The sequence below is a fragment of the Neovison vison genome, chromosome 12, assembly GCF_020171115.1.
Source record: "Neovison vison isolate M4711 chromosome 12, ASM_NN_V1, whole genome shotgun sequence".
Lineage (NCBI taxonomy): Eukaryota > Metazoa > Chordata > Mammalia > Carnivora > Mustelidae > Neogale > Neogale vison.
The window spans coordinates 120,193,741-120,211,926 of NC_058102.1; the positions used below are offsets into that span (position 1 = coordinate 120,193,741).

General features: G+C 39.8%; 1 pseudogene; it reads left to right on the forward strand.

Moving 5' to 3' along the window:
* Positions 1–14,282: 14,282 nt before the first annotated feature.
* On the forward strand, positions 14,283–15,793 carry LOC122891870 (annotated as a pseudogene).
* Positions 15,794–18,186: the final 2,393 nt, after the last annotated feature.

Genomic DNA, 18,186 nt, shown 5'->3' on the forward strand with positions numbered 1-18,186 from the left:
TGTAGATCCTTTATGATTTTATATGATTATGTCCTCTGCAACTGGAGACCATTTTACTTCGTCTTTTCCTATTTGAATAACTTTTATCTTTTCCTGCCTAGTTGCTCTGGTTAGGACTTCCAGTACCATTTTATGGAACTAGAGGGTATTATGCTTAGTGAAATAAGTCAATCGGAGAAAGACAACTTTCATATGATCTCCCTGATATGAGGAAGTGGAGATGCAATGTGGGGGGTTTGGGGGTAGGAAAAGAATAAATGAAACAAGATGGGATCGGGAGGGAGACAAACAATAAGAGACTCTTAATGTCACAAAACAAACTGAGGGTTGCTGAGGGGAGGGGGTAGGAAGAGGGTGGTGCAGTTATGGACACTGGGGAAGGTATGTGCTATAGTGAGTGCTGTGAAGTGTGTAAACCTGGCGATTCACAGACCTGTGCCCCTGGGGCTAATAATACATTATATGTTTATAAAAAAATTAAAACATTAAAAAAAGGACTTCCAGTACCATTTCGAATAAAAGGGGCAAAAAGGTGTTCCTGATCTTGTAGGAAATTTCACCTTTTTACCATTGACTGGATGTTACTTGGTATGTACAGCTTTTATTATGTGAGGGACATCTCATTATAAGGTAACAAATAATTTGGCTGAATTGTGTCGTAGTGTTCTGTGGAAGGTGGAACTTGTGAATGATGAAATTGGATATTTACCTGAGTAGATTTTAAAATGGCAGCCTTATTGAGGTATAATGGACACAGCTGAGGAGGTTTTTAAGCCAAGTGTTAAAGGAGTGGCTTAGCCTCTCCTTATCACTTATAGGAAAATGTGAGAGGAGAGAGAGAAACTGCAGGAATTATTAAGCAAAAATGAACCAGAACTTGAAGACTTGGAAAATTGCCAGCCTATCTTTATTGCAAAAAATGAGAGCATACGCTCTGAAGAGAACACCCAGGATGTGAGTGGGAAGTCATTTGATAAAGAGGTCATGGAGGTGAGCCCTGCATTTAATCAGCAATCTCAGCAGAAGCAGAGATAGAGATGGGATTATACCAGCAGACATTGCCAGCTTAGACCAAAGGGTCTGTTTGGCTGGGAACATTTTTTATACTACACCAAAAGAGAAGAACGACCCCAAATGGGTCACAGGTCCAGAGATCACAGGCGTCACTCTGGCTACAGGCACAGGGTGCAAGGAGGTTTCCTCTTTCCTAGTCTCAAAGATTTTAGGAGATACATCTCCCCTCCTCAGTTTCTGCCTGTCAGCTTTTCCCACCCAGGACCTCAGGGGTGGGGCCACCACAGAGACTTGTAGGAGTGAGGCTGCCACAAAGAGTGAGGGACAAGCCTGCTGCCTAAAACCCTGGAGGGTGATTCAGCCACCCCAGTGGGCACAGCATCCAGCAAAAAAAGATTATTCCCTATCCTTAAGATTCAGTGGAACTTGTCTTGCTAGATTCTGAACTTTCTTGCGCCTGTCTCCCCTCCTTTTTTCCCCAATGTCTCCCTTTTAGAATAGGAATGTCCCTATAACTGTCCCACTATTGTATTTTGGAAGCCTATCACTTGTTTGGTTTCATAGATTCATAACTGGAGAAGAATTTTGCTTCAGGATGAATCTACCTCTGGTCTCTTCCATAACTCATTTAGATGATACTTAGGTGAAACTTTGGACTTGGAGTGAAAGCTAGAACAAATTAAGACTTTTGGCACTGTTAGAATGGAATAAATGCAGTTTGCGTGTGATAAAGATAAATTATGGGGGGGTCGGGGGCAGAATGTTATGAACTGAATTATATTATTTTCAAATTTATATTTTGAAGTCCCAATTTCCCAACATGATCATCTTTGTAGATGGGGGTCTTTGGGAGGTAATTAGAATCAAATGAGGTCATAAGGATGGCCCTTGATCCAATGGGATTGGTGTCCTTAGAAGAGAAGTAGATGCTTAGTTCATTCTCTTCTCCATGCCTGCGCAGAGGAAAGTCCATGTGAGGACGCAGAGAGAAAGTAAGCTTCTACAAGCCAAGAAGAAAGCCCTTACCAGAAAACGAACCTTTTCCTGCCTTAATTTGGGACTTCAAGCCTCCATAATTGTGAGAAAATAAATTTCTGTGGTTTAAGTCACCCAGTCTGTGGTATTTTGTTTCGTCAGCTCAAGCTGACTAATGCAGTAGCTGATAGCATTAGAAGCATTTCGTGTGCATCAACTGGTCTGATGTATAGACTGGTCTGATGGTTCTTGAAAAACGGAGGGATTGGGGTGGCAACTCCCTCACACAGTCAAAAATTCATGTATAACTTTGGACTCCCTGAGAACCTAACTACCAATAACCTACCATTGACCAAAACCTTACCAATAACATAAACTTGATTAGCACATATTTTGTGTGATATATGTATTATATGTTGTGTTCTTATAATAAGCTAAAGAAGAGAATATTTTGTTAAGAAAATCATAGGAAAAATATATCAATATTCTCTAAGCATTGTTACTGAAAAAAGCAATCTATGTCTAGGCCAGCTGGGTTGGTGGGATAGGGGTGGTAGCAGTGACAGGGGTCTGGCTCTGAGATGGTGATGTCCCACATCCTGGTGGCCTTGGCTAAACCATGGCAGCTGCTACGTGTGTCTACCTACTGTGACAGCAGCCCAGAGGCACAGTACAGCTGCTCCCTCTTCTTGTAGGTATATTAGTAGGCTGTGGCCATTGGCAACTGTGACCACACATGAATGTATTGGCCTCTGGGAGGCCATAGAGCTGGGGGGCTATGGTGAGGAAGAGTGTGTCTGGGCCAGTAGAGATCTGAAGCAGTTGGCTGACCCAGTGCAGCCCCAGAGCTCAGTACACAGAATTCTGGGTACAAAGAAGCAGAATTTACCATATGGCACTGCCCTTTGGACACACCCTCCACTCCAGCTAGCCACCTGCCTGCCACCCCCAGGCCATCCACCAATCACTCTTTCAGCACCTGGGGCAACCTGCAGTTCTCCAGCCCCACGATCCCTGGGGGCTTCTGATTGCCTTGCTGGCCTTCCTCAGGTACTCAGCAGGGAACTGGTCAATCCTCTGTGACAGTCGCCTTCAATTTGGGTCTCTGAAGACAGGTTAGCAATTGTAAATAAATGTCATGTGCCTTTTGCTTTTAATCTTAAAAAAAAATCTCTATAACTCAAACCTGGTGTTATTCAAGGGTCAGCCATATACCTATGAAGAAGATAATATATTATCATCATCTGCATAATAGAAATAAGAAGCTGGAAGCTTAGAAAGGTCATGTACCTCAATGCTGAAAAGTAGTTCAGGCATACACACACACACCATGCACGCATGCACACACACACACACACACAAATATAGTAAAGTACAGGCACCAATGAAAAGAAGACCAGTTGTTGCCTAATGACAAGTTGGTGGGGACTGGTTACAAAGGGACATGGGGAACCTTTGTGGGGGGAAAGAAATATTCTATATCTTATTATGTATCATGGTAGCAGTTTCATGGGTGAATATATTCGTTGAAACTCCTCTAACTATATGCTTAAAATGAGTATACTTTATTACAGGTAATTCATAATTCAATAAAAATGACTAAAATTTTTAAAAGAAAAATCAGAATCTTGCTATTGAAAAGAAAAAATGTAACTAGAATCAGACTGCTTGGGTCTGAATCCCAGCTTCATTATAAATTGTGTTTTTTTGATCAAGTTATTTAATCTCTCTAGTTCTCTCCATCTCTAGTTCCTCAAGTATAAAATGGGGATAAGAACGTTTTCTTAATATATATTTTAAGACTGTTATAAAGACATTTTATATTTTGTTCATTTATAATTTATTCCAAAAATATATAAAATGAATATGTACTGTGTGCCAGGCTCCATCCTCAGTAGGAAGAAAGAACCCACCATTCCAGGCTGTGTAGCAGTAAACAAAACAGTATTTCTATGTCCATGGTGCTAATTTTGTAATGTGGGGATGGGGAGACCATAGACTAGTAAGAAAAAAAATTTTTTTTGCAGATAGGAATAGATGATGCAAATGAGATTAAACAAAGTAATGGTATTAGCTAGGGAATGTATTAGAGAGTATGCTTAAGGAAAGGTCTCCTAATGGGTGTCCATCTTAAAGGAGGAGGAGATCTTGCGAAGATCTGAAGGCTGAGGGCTCCAGGCAGAAAGAATAGTATGTGCAAAGGCCCTAGGTTGGAATGAGCATGGACAGTCAAGGAGTGAAAAACCCAGTAAGCCTGGAGTAGAGTGAGCAAAGCTACAAGTCAGGAGCAAGTGGAATGGTCTGAAATAGGTCTACAGGGAGCATGGGTCCATGGCTTTTCAGGAATTAGGAAGGCCATGAGAAGCCCTTGGAAGGTTTACAAAGGAGATTAAGAAGATCTGATGTAACATCGAAAGAAATTAGTTGTAGAAGAGAGAGAGAAGCCAGGAAGTTTGTAGGAAGCTGTGGCAGCAGCACAGGCACCAGGCCTTGGGCCATGGTGGTGGCCTTGGAGAAGGAAAGAAGTGGATAGACTCTGGATATGTTTTGGTGTTAGAGTTATCAAGTCTTGCTTATATATTACATAAAGAGGATGAGGACAAAAAAATAAAGAATGACTCTTGGGTCTTTTTAGCTTGGGCAGCTAGATAGATGTTGGGGCCATTTGCTGGAGTAAAAGAGTCTCAGGCAGAAAATCAAGGGTTCTGCTTTAGACCTGCTAAATTTGAAATGTGTATTAGACAACCATATGGAGGTGTTAAGCAGGCAGCTTTGTATGAGAGTCTGGAGCTCAGGGGCAAGACTGAGGCTAAAAATATAAGGAAATGTCTGTAGCAATGTAGTGTATCGTTACTACTTCGTGAAATTGCAGGGGCCATCATTTCTCCTGTCTCCCTCTAGTTCAGTCTCCCTGGATGCCTACTGGGAGCAGAAGTATGGGGCAGGAAGGGGAGGCAAGTACAGAAGTGGCTTTTGATAGGCATTGATAACCAGTTACCATGGTCTTTTTTTTTTTAGGATTTTAAAAAATTATTTGACAGAATGAGAGAGAGAAAGAGATAGAGAGAACACAAGTAGGCAAACAGCAGAGAGAAGGAGAAGCAGTCTCCCTGCTGAGCAGAGGGCCTAATATGGGGCTTGATCCCAGGACCCTGGGATCATGACCTGAGCTGAAGGCAGATGCTTAACCAACTGAGCCACCCAGGTGCCCCCAGTTACCACATTCTAATGAATATTTCCCTTTTCTGAGGGATCATATATATTGGCAGACTCCTAACTCCTCTAAGTCTCACATTCAAGGTCACCTTCTTAGACATTTTCAAAACATCCTATGTAAAATATGTCTCTTTTCTTGGTTTCTACCCCCCACTACAGCATTTTCTCATTCAGCATATGATGTCATTCATACTGTTCATTTACAATGATACGTTTATACAGTTTTTGGTTTCTCCTCTCCATTGGAGAGAGAATTGAATTACATAATGGGAGGGAGCCTCAGTCTTGGTCACCACTGTCAGCCAGAACTAGCACAGTGCCTGGCACATAGTAGGTGCTCAATAAATATTTGTTAATGAGGTGAATGAACTTCCCCTAAGATAGCATGACTGAATTAATTAGGCTTCAAAGCATGTACTGGAATAGCCTTCTTTCAGACCACTGAGTCCTCAGCCCAAGATAAGGAACAGATTCTGTTTAGTTTATTGAGGTAATGTTTAACATGTGATTTACCTTCACAAAATTGTCAAAGTTATAGAAGGAGAGAGTAGAATGGTAGTCACCCGGGGCTAAAGAAAGTGCAGAAGGAGGAGATGGTGTTCAGTGGCTACAAACTTTGAGTTACATAAGATGAATACAGTCTAACAAACTGGTTTTTAAGAATGGCATAGGGAATAATAATGTGGGAATGGAGAGGCAAACAATATGGCAGATTTCCAAGACCTCCGGGTACTGGGCAATGTTTACATCAATTGCTAAGTACCGTGGCATATGCATCCTTTTTAGCAGGATCATGGTCCAGAGATGGATGGATCTACTCCAACTCCCTGCTAAACTTCTCAAACAAAAGAGTTTTAAATGTACTTTGTGTTGTTCTCATGAGATGTCTGGGCCAGCAAGCTGAAAAACCATGTGGCTGTTTGCCAGCCGCCTGGTTTAAAATCTAGTCCCTTCTATGGAAAATGAAATTGAGAAAGTATTTCAAGATTTCTAATCAGGATCTATCCCCTGCAGGGAAGAAGGCTATTTTTATGTTCCAAGCCAACACACTGGAGAGTTCTGGGAATGCAGCATGTATTCAACTTCTTTGAGAGAGGCTGGAATGAGAAGCAAAGGGCTAGCTCTCCTCCCAAAGAAGCTGAAAATATCACTGAGGTCTCTGTTTCTCAGAAAGGTCTGTTTTCTCAGATCTACTGCAAGATAACAAGATGGAACACAGTCCAATTAAGAAAATAGACCATGAAGTGGCAGAAAAATTATAAAGGGGTATTGAAATGGTGAAGACTTTTGTTAATCTGAACAAAGGGACTCATACCATTCTGAAGAGTATTTATTTATGCATGTCAGCTAGCCATTAGGGAGGCAGAAAGGCAAAGCAAACCTGGCAAAACTTCCATCATTCTAGAAGAGGTCAGAGTTCATGGGTTGAGAGAAATCATAACGCATGCGGGAAGTTGTTAGCATTTGTTTTTCTTTTGAAATATTGTTTATGCCTCCCTTTGATGAAAAGCTGTCTCTTTCTCACTAAATAATTAGTACGATAGTGTTGAAACATCTGTATTTATCCATCATGGTATTTTTGTAAGGAGAAAGCAGAAAAGGGAGGGCTTAAATCTTTGCAGGCCAAGTTTCCAGGAAGGAGGAACTGGTAACTCTACCAGCCAGAATCTAACTGATAATGGATTATTTGAGATCCAAAAAAATAGAAAGTGCTTGATTTGTACAACCTGGTTTATTGGTACTTGACACCAAAATGGTGAAAACAAGCTGAGAGGAGAGGCTTTTCTTCAGAGATGTGAGAATAGCTCTTTGTGAAATGCTGTGTACTTACTTTTGGGGTCCTCTGACTTGTGTTTTTTTAAAAGATTTATTTATTTATTTTAGAGAGAGAGTGCAAGCACATGAGAGCAGGGGGAGAAGCAGAGGGAGAGGGAGAGAATCTCAAGCAGACTCCCTGCCAAGCACGGAGCCTGGGGCACAGTCCCAGGACCCTGAGGTCATGACTTGAGCCAAAGTCAAGAATTGGGGGCTGAACCAACGGAGCCACCCGGGAGCTCCTGATTTATAGAGCTTGATGTTCCTTTTTATCACTATCTCTTTCCAAAATACAAAGGACGATAATGCAGTCTTTGAAATGAAAGTCCCAGTGCAAAAGTAAAATGAAAAAGTAACTCAGTAGCATGGGTTGAAAACATGTATAACCAATGATCACCATATGATTTTTAAGCAGAAATAGGTTCTATGTGATAGGAATTAGGACTATTGGAGAATCTTCCTATTCTTTTCTGCTCTTTCTGAGCTGAAAGCCAGTTTAGCTTCCCCATCCCTCTTAGCTCCCAACCCCCGTCAGTGACGCCACTGCATGTCACTATTAGGCCACTGGTCATGGTATACAGAGGAAGGATACTGCTAGAGCCCAGCCTCATACTTCTTGCTGGAGTGGAAGGTGGCTGGGACGAAAATTCTGTAGAGATGGCAAGACAGATACTACCATCATCACTGATGTTCATGACCAAATAACAAAAACTAGGGAAATTTAAAAAAAAACCATGTCTCTCAAACTGATGTGTTGAGTGGCTCTCAGAATTCTCCATGGTGTGTAATTCTTGGCAATCAGGCAAACTGGGTGGATGTGAAAGGCTTATGACTCTGGGACACTGACAGGGGTTACATGGAGGAGAGCCATGGAGGGACTTGGTTAACTTTTCCCCTCCAACTGGTGCTTAGAAAAACTTTCCACTTGGCCTTGGATTGGGTAATCCAGAGATTGGCTACAACCTCCATCTCCCAAACTAAGCATTTGGGTCTGAGTTATTAACTCCAAGTAAAAAACTGCCTTGGGGAATCTAAAGCAAAATCAAACACAGAGTAAGCCAGCTTTAAACATTGCCTACAAACAACAAGGTGTAGGCAGAGCTGCTCTTTGGAAGAGATCCATGTACTTTAACAAGTGTAAAAAAAAAAAATCAGTCTTCTTCATCTACTTTTAGCTAGCTTGGAAATCAAATTATAGATTGAGAGATGATACATAAATTGATTTTTAAAAATTTATTAATGGGGAAGATAGTACAGAGAAGCTAAATCATCCCCACAACATTATAGAGAAAACATTTATAAGGAATAAGAATAAAACTCAGCACTGTGGGTTTGCCTTTCATAATGATGACATTCTGCTTGAGAAGCATTATTATTTATCAATGAAAGTTTCCCCATGGACCCTGAACAGTCAGCAGAGAGAGAAAGAGAGAGTGCTATAGACTGAATGTTTGTGGCATTCCTCCCTCTCCAAATTCATATATTAAAATTCTAATCCCCAATGTGATGGTAGTTGAGGATGGGGCCTTGGGGAAATGATTAGGTCACAAATGTGGAACCCGCGATAGTGTCCTAATAAGTTATACAGAGAGCTTGTTTTTTCTGTCTTTGTTTTCTACCATGTGTGGCTAGAAGAAGACAGCCAGCTGAAAAATGAGGAAAAGGGCCCTCACCAGATACCAAATTTGCAGGCTACTTGATTTTGGACTTTTTAAGTTAAAGTAATGTTTAAAAAATTTTTTTTGCTGTTTATGCTGCCCAACCTATGGTGTTCTGCTCAAATAGCCCAAACTAAGTTGGAAGGGTAAGAAAGAGTTTGAATATAAAGCTGGCCTATAGACTCTTCAGTTCCTTTTCATCCTGGATTTCTATGTGCCTTTTTTTTTTTAAGAAAGTTGTTTATTTAATCAGGATTTCTCCAACTTATTTTATTTCATTTATTCTTATTATGTTCAGTACATCATAAATTTTTGTTGTAGTGTTCAATGATTCATTAGTTGTGTATAACACCCGGTGCTCATCTATGTGCTTTTTTTTTTTTTTTTTTTTTTTTTTTAAATTTTATTTATTTATTTGAGAGAGAGAGACAGTGAGAGAGAGCATGAGCGAGGAGAAGGTCAGAGAGCGAAGCAGACTCCCCATGGAGCTGGGAGCCCGATGTGGGACTCGATCCCGGGACTCCAGGATCACGCCCTGAGCCGAAGGCAGTCGTCCAACCAACTGAGCCACCCAGGCGTCCCTCATCTATGTGCTTTTAATTGACTCTTGCAGTTGTTTTGGTTTGGTTTGGTTTTGGCTGTTGGAATATATCAAGGAGACAATAGGTGATTTATCAGTGCTTCTGATAAGCCTGGCAACTTCTAATGTTGCCAGTTATCCTTCATAAAAATATCTAGCCATGGAAATGATAGAGACAGTGATTTAAAAAAAAATGTGTTTCTAGGAACCCTCAGCCAACATTATACTCAATGGTGAAAAGCTAAGAAGAGTTTTTTCTCTGACATCAGGAACAAGATAAGGATGTCCTCTCTCACTACCTCTATCCAACATTGTATTAGAAGTCCTGGCCAGAGCAGTTAGGAAAAATAAATAAAAGTTATACAAATAGGAAAAGGTGAAGCAAAATATCATCTTTTGTAGATAATATGATCCCATATAGAGAAAACTCTAATGACTCCACAAAAGAACTGTTAGAACTAATAAGTGAATTCAGTAAAGTTACAGAACACAAAATCAACATACAAAAATTAGTTGCATTTCTATATATTAACTATCCAAAAAAGAAACCAAAATAAAATTCTTTATATTAGCATCAAAAACTATTAGTTAAGAATAAATTTAACCAAGGATGTAAAAGATTAGTATACTGAGAATTATAAAACATTGAAGAAAACTAAAGGCACAAGTAAATGGAAATATGCCTCATATTCATGGATTAGAAGAAATATTGTTAAAATGTCCATATTACCCAAAGCCATTTACAGACTCGGTGCAATGCCTATCAAAATTTAAATGTCCTTTTTCACAGAAATAGAAAAAAAACCTGAAATTTTTATGGACCCACAAGATACCCCCAAATAGCCAAAGTAATCTTGAACAAGAACAAAGCAGGAAACATCACACTGCCTGACTTCAAAATAAAGTACAAAAAACTGGCATAAAAACAGACATTTAGACCAATGAAATAGAATCAAGGACGCAGGAATATATCCACACATTTATGGTTAACTGATCTTTGACAAAGAAGCCAAGAACACGCAGTGGGGAAAGGATAGTCTCTTTAATAAATGGTGTTATGTAAACTGGATTTAATGCAGAAGAATGATGATGGACCCTATCTCATACCATATCCAGGAATTAACTCAAGGTTCACCTGAGTGGCTCAGTTGGTTGAGCATCTAACTTTCAGTTTCAGCTCAGATCGTGATCTCAGGGTCATGAGATTGAGCTCTGTGCTGGCTTCCACACTCAGAATGGAGTCTACTTCTCCCTCTTCCTCCCACCACTCACTTGGACTCACAGGCTCTCTTTCTCTGAACAAAATCTTTTAAAAAATTAACTCAAAATAGATTAAAGACTTAAATGTAAGACCTAAAACTGTAAAACTACTAGAAAACAAGGGAAAGTCTTCTTGACATTGGTCTGGGCAATGATTTTTTTAGATAGATATAACCCCAAAAACACAGGCAACAGAAGAAAAATGGGCAATGGGGTTGGATCAAAATAAATGGCTTTTGCACAGTAAAAGAAACAACGAATAGAGTGAAGAACCAACCTATGGAATGGGAGAAAATATTTAAAAATCATATGTCTATAAGGAGCTAATATGCAAAATACATAAGGAATTCAAATAACTCAAAAGAGATAAGGAATTCAAATAAATTGAGTAACTTGAGTTACTCAAGTAACTCAAGAGAACAATCCATTTTAAAAATAGGCCAAGGATCTGAATTAGACATTGCTCAAAAGAAGACAAATGACCAACAGGTATATGAAAAGACATTCAACATCACTAATGACCAGGAAATGCAAGTGAAAACCACAATGAGGTACCACCTCACACCTACTAGAATGACTGTAATCAAACAGAAGATAAAAGGTGTTGACCAGGATGTGGAGAAAAAGGGAACCCTTAACACTGTTGGTGGGAATGTAAACTCCTATGACCACTATGGACAAACTCTGTGGAAGATCCTCAAAAAGTTAAAAATAGGAGTTGGGATCAAAATGGTGGCATAGCATGATCCTGAACTCACCTCCCCCATAGACAAAACAAATCTATGAATGCATATTAATAATTGCCTCTGAAATGGACCTGAAAATTGAATAAACAGAGCCTCCACAACAAAGAATTAAAAAAATAGAACTCATCAAAAAGGGAAAGAGCAGCAGATACACAGCATCACCCCCCAATGCATTGCAGCAGTAACAGCCACACCCCACAGCCAGAGGACCAACCTCATCCAACAATGTGCCACAATTGTGTTTCTGCCACAACAGAAAGGCTACACAACCCACGAAGGGCATACCTTCAGGTGTTTAGATCTGGCGACTAGGGAGATTTTGCTTCTGGGCCTCACATTTGTTATCCACTTAAGACAAATTGGTATTTACATAATGATACTGTATATGATGTCAACGTCATGGCAACCACAAGGAAAATATTTATAGTGAAATCAGAAATGAGAAAGAAATGTAAACATAACACTAAAGGAAGTCCTCAAACCACAAAGGAAGAGAGAAAAAGAAGAAGAAAGGAACAGAGAGGAACTAGAAAATCAGGTAAAAAATATTAACAACATGGCATAAGTATATATCAATAATTACTTTAAATGTAAATAGACTGAATTTACCAATATAAAGACATTAAGTGGTAAAATGGATAAAAATAAAACCCCATCTATATGCTGCCTACAAGGTACTCCCTTCAGAAGGCAAGACACAAACAGACTGAAAGTGAAAGGATGGAAAAATATGTTCTATACAAATGGAAATAAAAAGAAAGCTGGAGTGGTATATTCATATCAGACAAAATACACTTTAAGACAACGTAATAAAAGACAAAGAAGGGCATTACATAATAATAAAAGGATCAATCCAGCAAGAAGATACAGCATTTACAAATATGTACGTACCCAACATAGGAGCACCACAATATATACAGCAAATACTGATAGATACAGCAAATGTTAGCAGACCGTAGGGGAGAAATTGATAGCAATACAATAATAGAAGGACACTTTTAATACCCTACTTTCATCAATGGAGAGATCATCCAAACAAAAAAAAATTAATAAGGAAACATCGGCTTTAAACCACATATTAAACCAGATGGACTTAACAGACTTGTATAGAACATTCCATCCAAAGACAGCAGAATACACATTCTTTTCAAGTGCCCATGGAACATTTTCTGGGATCACATGCTGGATCACAAAATGAGTCTCAGTAAATTTAAGAATGCTGAGTCCTATCAAGCATCTTTTCTGACTACCATGTCTGAAATTAGAAATTTAATTACAAGAAGAAAATGAGAGATACAACAAAAATGTGAAGATAAAGCAACATGTTACTGAACAACTTATGGGTCATCAAAGAACCCAAAGGAGAAATAAATACCTAGAGAGAAATGGAAATATATATGAAAATATATGGGATGCAACACAAGTGGGTTTAAGAGGGAGGTTCATAGCAATAAAGTAAGCAAGGCCTACCTTGAGAAGTGGCCTACCTTGAGGAAACCATCATCAAAATGAAAAGGCAACCTACTAAATGGGAGAAGATTGAAATCTATATGTCTAGTAAGGTATTAATATCCAAAATATATAGAGAACTCCTATAATTCAACAACAAATAAAACAATTTAACTTATCACCTTACACCAGTTAGAATGGCCAAAATTAGCAAGACAGGAAACAACATGTGTTGGAGGGGATGTGGAGAAAGGGGAACCCTCTTACACTGTTGGTGGGAATGCAAGTTGGTGCACCCTCTTTGGAGAACAGTGTGGAGATTCCTCAAAAATTAAAAATAGAGCTTCCCTATGACCCTGCAATTGCACTCCTGGGTATTTACCCCAAAGATACAGATGTCGTGAAAAGAAGGGCCATCTGTACCCCAATGTTTATAGCAGCAATGGCCACGGTCGCCAAACTATGGAAAGAACCAAGATGCCCTTCAACGGATGAATGGATAAGGACGATATGGTCCATATACACTATGGAGTATTATGCCTCCATCAGAAAGGATGAATACCCAACTATTGTAGCAACATGGACGGGACTGGAAGAGATTATGCTGAGTGAAATAAGTCAAGCAGAGTGAGTCAATTATCATATGGTTTCACTTATTTGTGGAGCATAACAAATAGCATGGAGGACAAGGGGTGTTAGAGAGGAGAAGGGAGTTGAGGTAAATTGGAAGGGGAGGTGAACCACGAGAGACTACGGACTCTGAAAAACAATCTGAGGGGTTTGAAGTGGTGGGGGGGTGGGAGGTTGGGGTACCAGGTGGTGGGTATTATAGAGGGCACGGATTGCATGGAGCACTGGATGTGGTGAAAAAATAATGAATACTGTTTTTCTGAAAATAAATAAATTGAAAAAAAATCAAAATTTAAAAAAAAATGGTCAGGAAAACTGAATAGACATTTCTCCAAAGAAGTCATGCAGCTGGCCAATGGGCATGTGAAAAGATGCCAGACATCAGTAATTATTAGGGAAACGGAAATCATAGAGAGCACGGATTGCATGGAGTACTGGGTGTGGTGAAAAAATAATGAATACTATTTTTCTGAAAATAAATAAATTGAAAAAAAAAAACCACAATGAGATATCACCTAATATCTGGTAGAACGATTATTATCAAAAGACAAGAAATAAGTGTTGGAAAGGATGTGGAGAAAAGAGTACATTTGTATACTGTTAGTGGGATCAGAAACTGGTGCAGCCCCTGTGGAAATTAGTATGGGGGTTCCTCAAAAAATTACAAATTAGAACAGCCATATGATTAGCTATTCCACTTCTGGGTACTTAACTGGTGAATACAAAACACTAATTCAAAAAGATACGTGCACCTCTCTGTTGATTGCAGCATTATTTATAATAGCAAGGATATGGAAACAATCTAAAAGTCCATCAACAGATGAATGGATGAAGATGTGATATATTTATACAATTCAATATTAGCCATGAAAAAATGAACTATACCACTTTTTCGCAACGGGTTTGCCGCCAGAACACAGGTGTCGTGAAAACCACTGCTCATCCTAAACCAGAATGGGGAAGGAAAAGACTCATATCAACATTGTTGTCATTGGACACGTAGATTCGGGCAAGTCTCCACTACTGGTCATCTGATCTACAAATGTGGTGGGATCGACGAAAGAACTATTGAAAAATTCGAGAAGGAGGCTGCTGAGATGGGAAAAGGCTCCTTCAAGTATGCCTGGGTCTTGGATAAACTGAAAGCTGAACGTGAACGTGGTATCACCATTGATATCTCCCTGTGGAAATTCGACACCAGCAAGTATTATGTGACCATCGTTGATGCTCCAGGACACAGAGACTTTATCAAAAACATGATTACAGGCACATCCCAGGCTGACTGTGCTGTCCTGATTGTTGCTGCTGGTGTTGGTGAATTTGAAGCAGGTATCTCCAAGAACGGGCAGACCCGTGAGCATGCCCTTCTGGCTTACACACTGGGTGTAAAACAACTAATTGTTGGTGTTAACGAAATGGATTCCACTGAGCCACCCTACAGCCAGAAGAGATACGAGGAAATCATTAAGGAAGTCAGCACCTACATTAAGAAAAATGGCTACAACCCCGACACAGTAGCATTTGTGCCAATTTCTGGTTGGAATGGTTACAACATTAGCTGGAGCCAAGTGCTAATATGCCTTGGTTCAAGCGATGGAAAGTCACCCGTAAAGATGGGAATGCCAGTGGAACCACACTGCTTGAAGCTCTGGATTGCATTCTGCCACCAACTCGTCCAACTGACAAGCCCTTGCGTCTGCCTCTCCAGGACGTCTACAAAATGGGTGGTATTGGTACTGTCCCTGTGGACCGAGTGGAGACTGGTGTACTTAAGCCTGGCATGTGGTCACTTTTGCTCCAGTCAATGTTACAACTGAAGTCAAGTCTGTTGAAATGCACCATAAAGCTTTGAGTGAGGCTCTTCCTGGGGACAATGTGGGCTTCAATGTCAAGAACGTATCTGTCAAAGATGTTCGTCGTGGCAATGTGGCTGGTGACAGCAAAAATGACCCACCAATGGAAGCAGCTGGCTTCACAGCTCAGGTGATTATCCTGAACCATCCAGGCCAAATTAGTGCTGGATATGCACCTGTGCTGGATTGTCACACAGCTCACATTGCTTGCAAGTTTGCTGAGCTGAAGGAGAAGATAGATCGTCGTTCTGGAAAAAAGCTGGAAGATGGTCCCAAGTTCTTGAAATATGATGATGCTGCCATTGTTGATATGGTTCCTGGCAAGCCTATGTGTGTTGAGAGCTTCTCTGACTATCCTCCTCTGGCCGTTTCACTGTTCATGACATGAGACAGACGGTTGCTGTGGGTGTCATCAAAGCAGTGGACAAGAAGGCAGCTGGAGCTGGCAAGGTCACCAAGACTGCCCAGAAAGCTCAGAAGGCTAAATGAATATTATCCCCAATACCTGCCACCCCAGTCTTAATCAGTGGTGGAAGAACGGTCTCAGAACTGTTTGTGTCAATTGGCCATTTCAGTTTAATAGTAAAAGACTCGTTAATGATAACAATGCATTGTAAAACCTTCAGAAGGAAAGGAGAATGTTTTGTGGACCATTTGCTTTTTTGTGTGTGTGTGGCAGTTTTAAGTCATTAGTTTTTAAAATCAGTACTTTTTAATGGAAACAACTTGACCAAAAATCTGTCACAGAATTTTGAGACCCATTAAAACAAAAGTTTAATGAGAAAAAAAAAAATGAACTATACCATTTGCAACAACATGGATGCACCTTGAAGATATTATGGTAAGCAAAATAAGTCAGACTGTGAAAGATAAATACCATACGATTTTCATTCATATGTGAAATCTAATAAATGAATGAATAAATAAATACATACATACATACATACATACATACATACTCTCCTAGAGCAGGCTAGCAGTTACCAGAGGGGAAAGGGCTGGAAAGTGTGGGAAGTAAGGGAATGAGATCGAAAGTATGGTGCTCGGTGATAACTAGTCTTGTGGTGGTGATCTGTTTATAGTATACACAGATGTTAAATTATAAAGCTGTACCCCGAAACTCCTATAACAAAAAAACTAAAAACAGAACTACCATATGATCCACCAATTTCATGCCTGGGAAATGAAATCAGCATCTTACAAATATACCTGCTTTCCCACACTCATTGCAGCATTTACAGTAGCCAAGATACGCAAACATCCTAAGTGTCCACCAGCGGATGAATAAATAAAGAAGATCTGGTACATAAGTACACCAGAACATTATTCAGCCTTAAAGAAAAGGAAATCTTGTCACTTGTGACATCATGGTTCAACCTGGAGGTAAAATGAGCCAGACACAGAAAGTCAAATACTTCATGAAAACACTTAACACACAGAATCTGAAAGAGTCAAACCATGAGATGTGAACAGTAGAATTCCCAGAGCTGGAGGGGAAGTGGGGAAAAGTTGGATCTGTGCAAAGTTTAATATATGCAGGATGAGTAAGTTCTGGATAGTTAACGTACAGAAAGTTAACATTACTATACTGTGTACATACTTGAGATTTGCTAAGAGTAGACGTTGCTCTTACAAACAAAAAAGGTAACTTTGAGGTGATGAATACATTAGTTTCACGTAGTAAACATTTTTCACTAAATATATATCAAAACATCATGTTGTACACTTTAAATATACACGATTTTTGTCAATTATACCCTCCAAAATATCAGTAGGGATATACCCTCCTCACCAAAGGACAGGTTTTTAGAGCATTACATTATTTTTTAAAAGATTTTATTTATTTATTTATTTGACCAAGCACAAGTAACCAGAGCAGCAGGCAGAGGGAGAAGGAGAAGCAGGCTCTCTGCTAATCAGGGAGCCTGATATGGGACTCGATCCCAGTACCCTGGGATCATGACCTGAGCTGAAGGTAGCCGCTTAACCGACTGAGTGCCTGGTGCCATCCAGGCACCCAGAGCATAAATTTATTAAAGCCAAATTGTGGCAGGCAAACTCTCAGATGGCTCTCACAGATTCCAGCTCCTGGTATTCATGTCCTTGTATATTGCCCCTCCCTCCGAGTGTGTCGAGATCTGTGACTTGCTTCTAAGCAACAGAATATTACCAAGGTGATGGGATGTTACTGTAATTTTCATCTTGCTTACAGACTTTCTATGTTGCCTTCTTGGCTTGTACGCTTTGATGAACCAAACAGCCTTGCTAGAGAAGCACTTGTGGATCTGTGGGCAGCCTCTGGCCAACAGCCAGCTAGGAACTAGGAACTCAGTTGAGCAGTGCAAGGAATCACGCCTGCTGACAACCATGGGAGCTTGGAAGTCAAATCACGCCCTCAGACAGGACCCCAGCCCTGGCCAACTCCTCCACTGCAGCCTTGTGACAGACCCTGAAGCGAAGAACCCAGCTCCAGCTGGGAAACTGTGAGATGATAAATGCAGATGTCTTTAAGCCAATAAAATATACATATTATTATCTCACAGCTTCACTAAGTTATTAGTAATGACATGGTTATTACTCACCTTGTGATAATTTGTTACATAGAATATACACTGGTCTAAAGTATTTGCATTCGGATCAGTTCACCAATATTCAGAGGTGCTCCAAGTACCTGAACTTGTATGTTCTTACCAAGGGGCTTCCACAAAATAATTTCTCCTAGGATAAAGTGTCCATTCTCCATTCTAAAGATCAATAACCTTATTTTACCTACAGAGTGACTTCTCAGTCCCTGCTGCATATTATCATCATATGGCAGGTATTTTTGTTTTGTTTTTTGATTTATTTTTTAAGATATTTTTCTATTTTTATTTATTTTATTCTTTATTTTATTTTTTTAGTGTTCCAAGATTCATTAGTTTTGGTTTTTTTTCCAATTTATTTATTTTCAGAAAAACAGTATTCATTATTTTTTCACCACACCCAGTGCT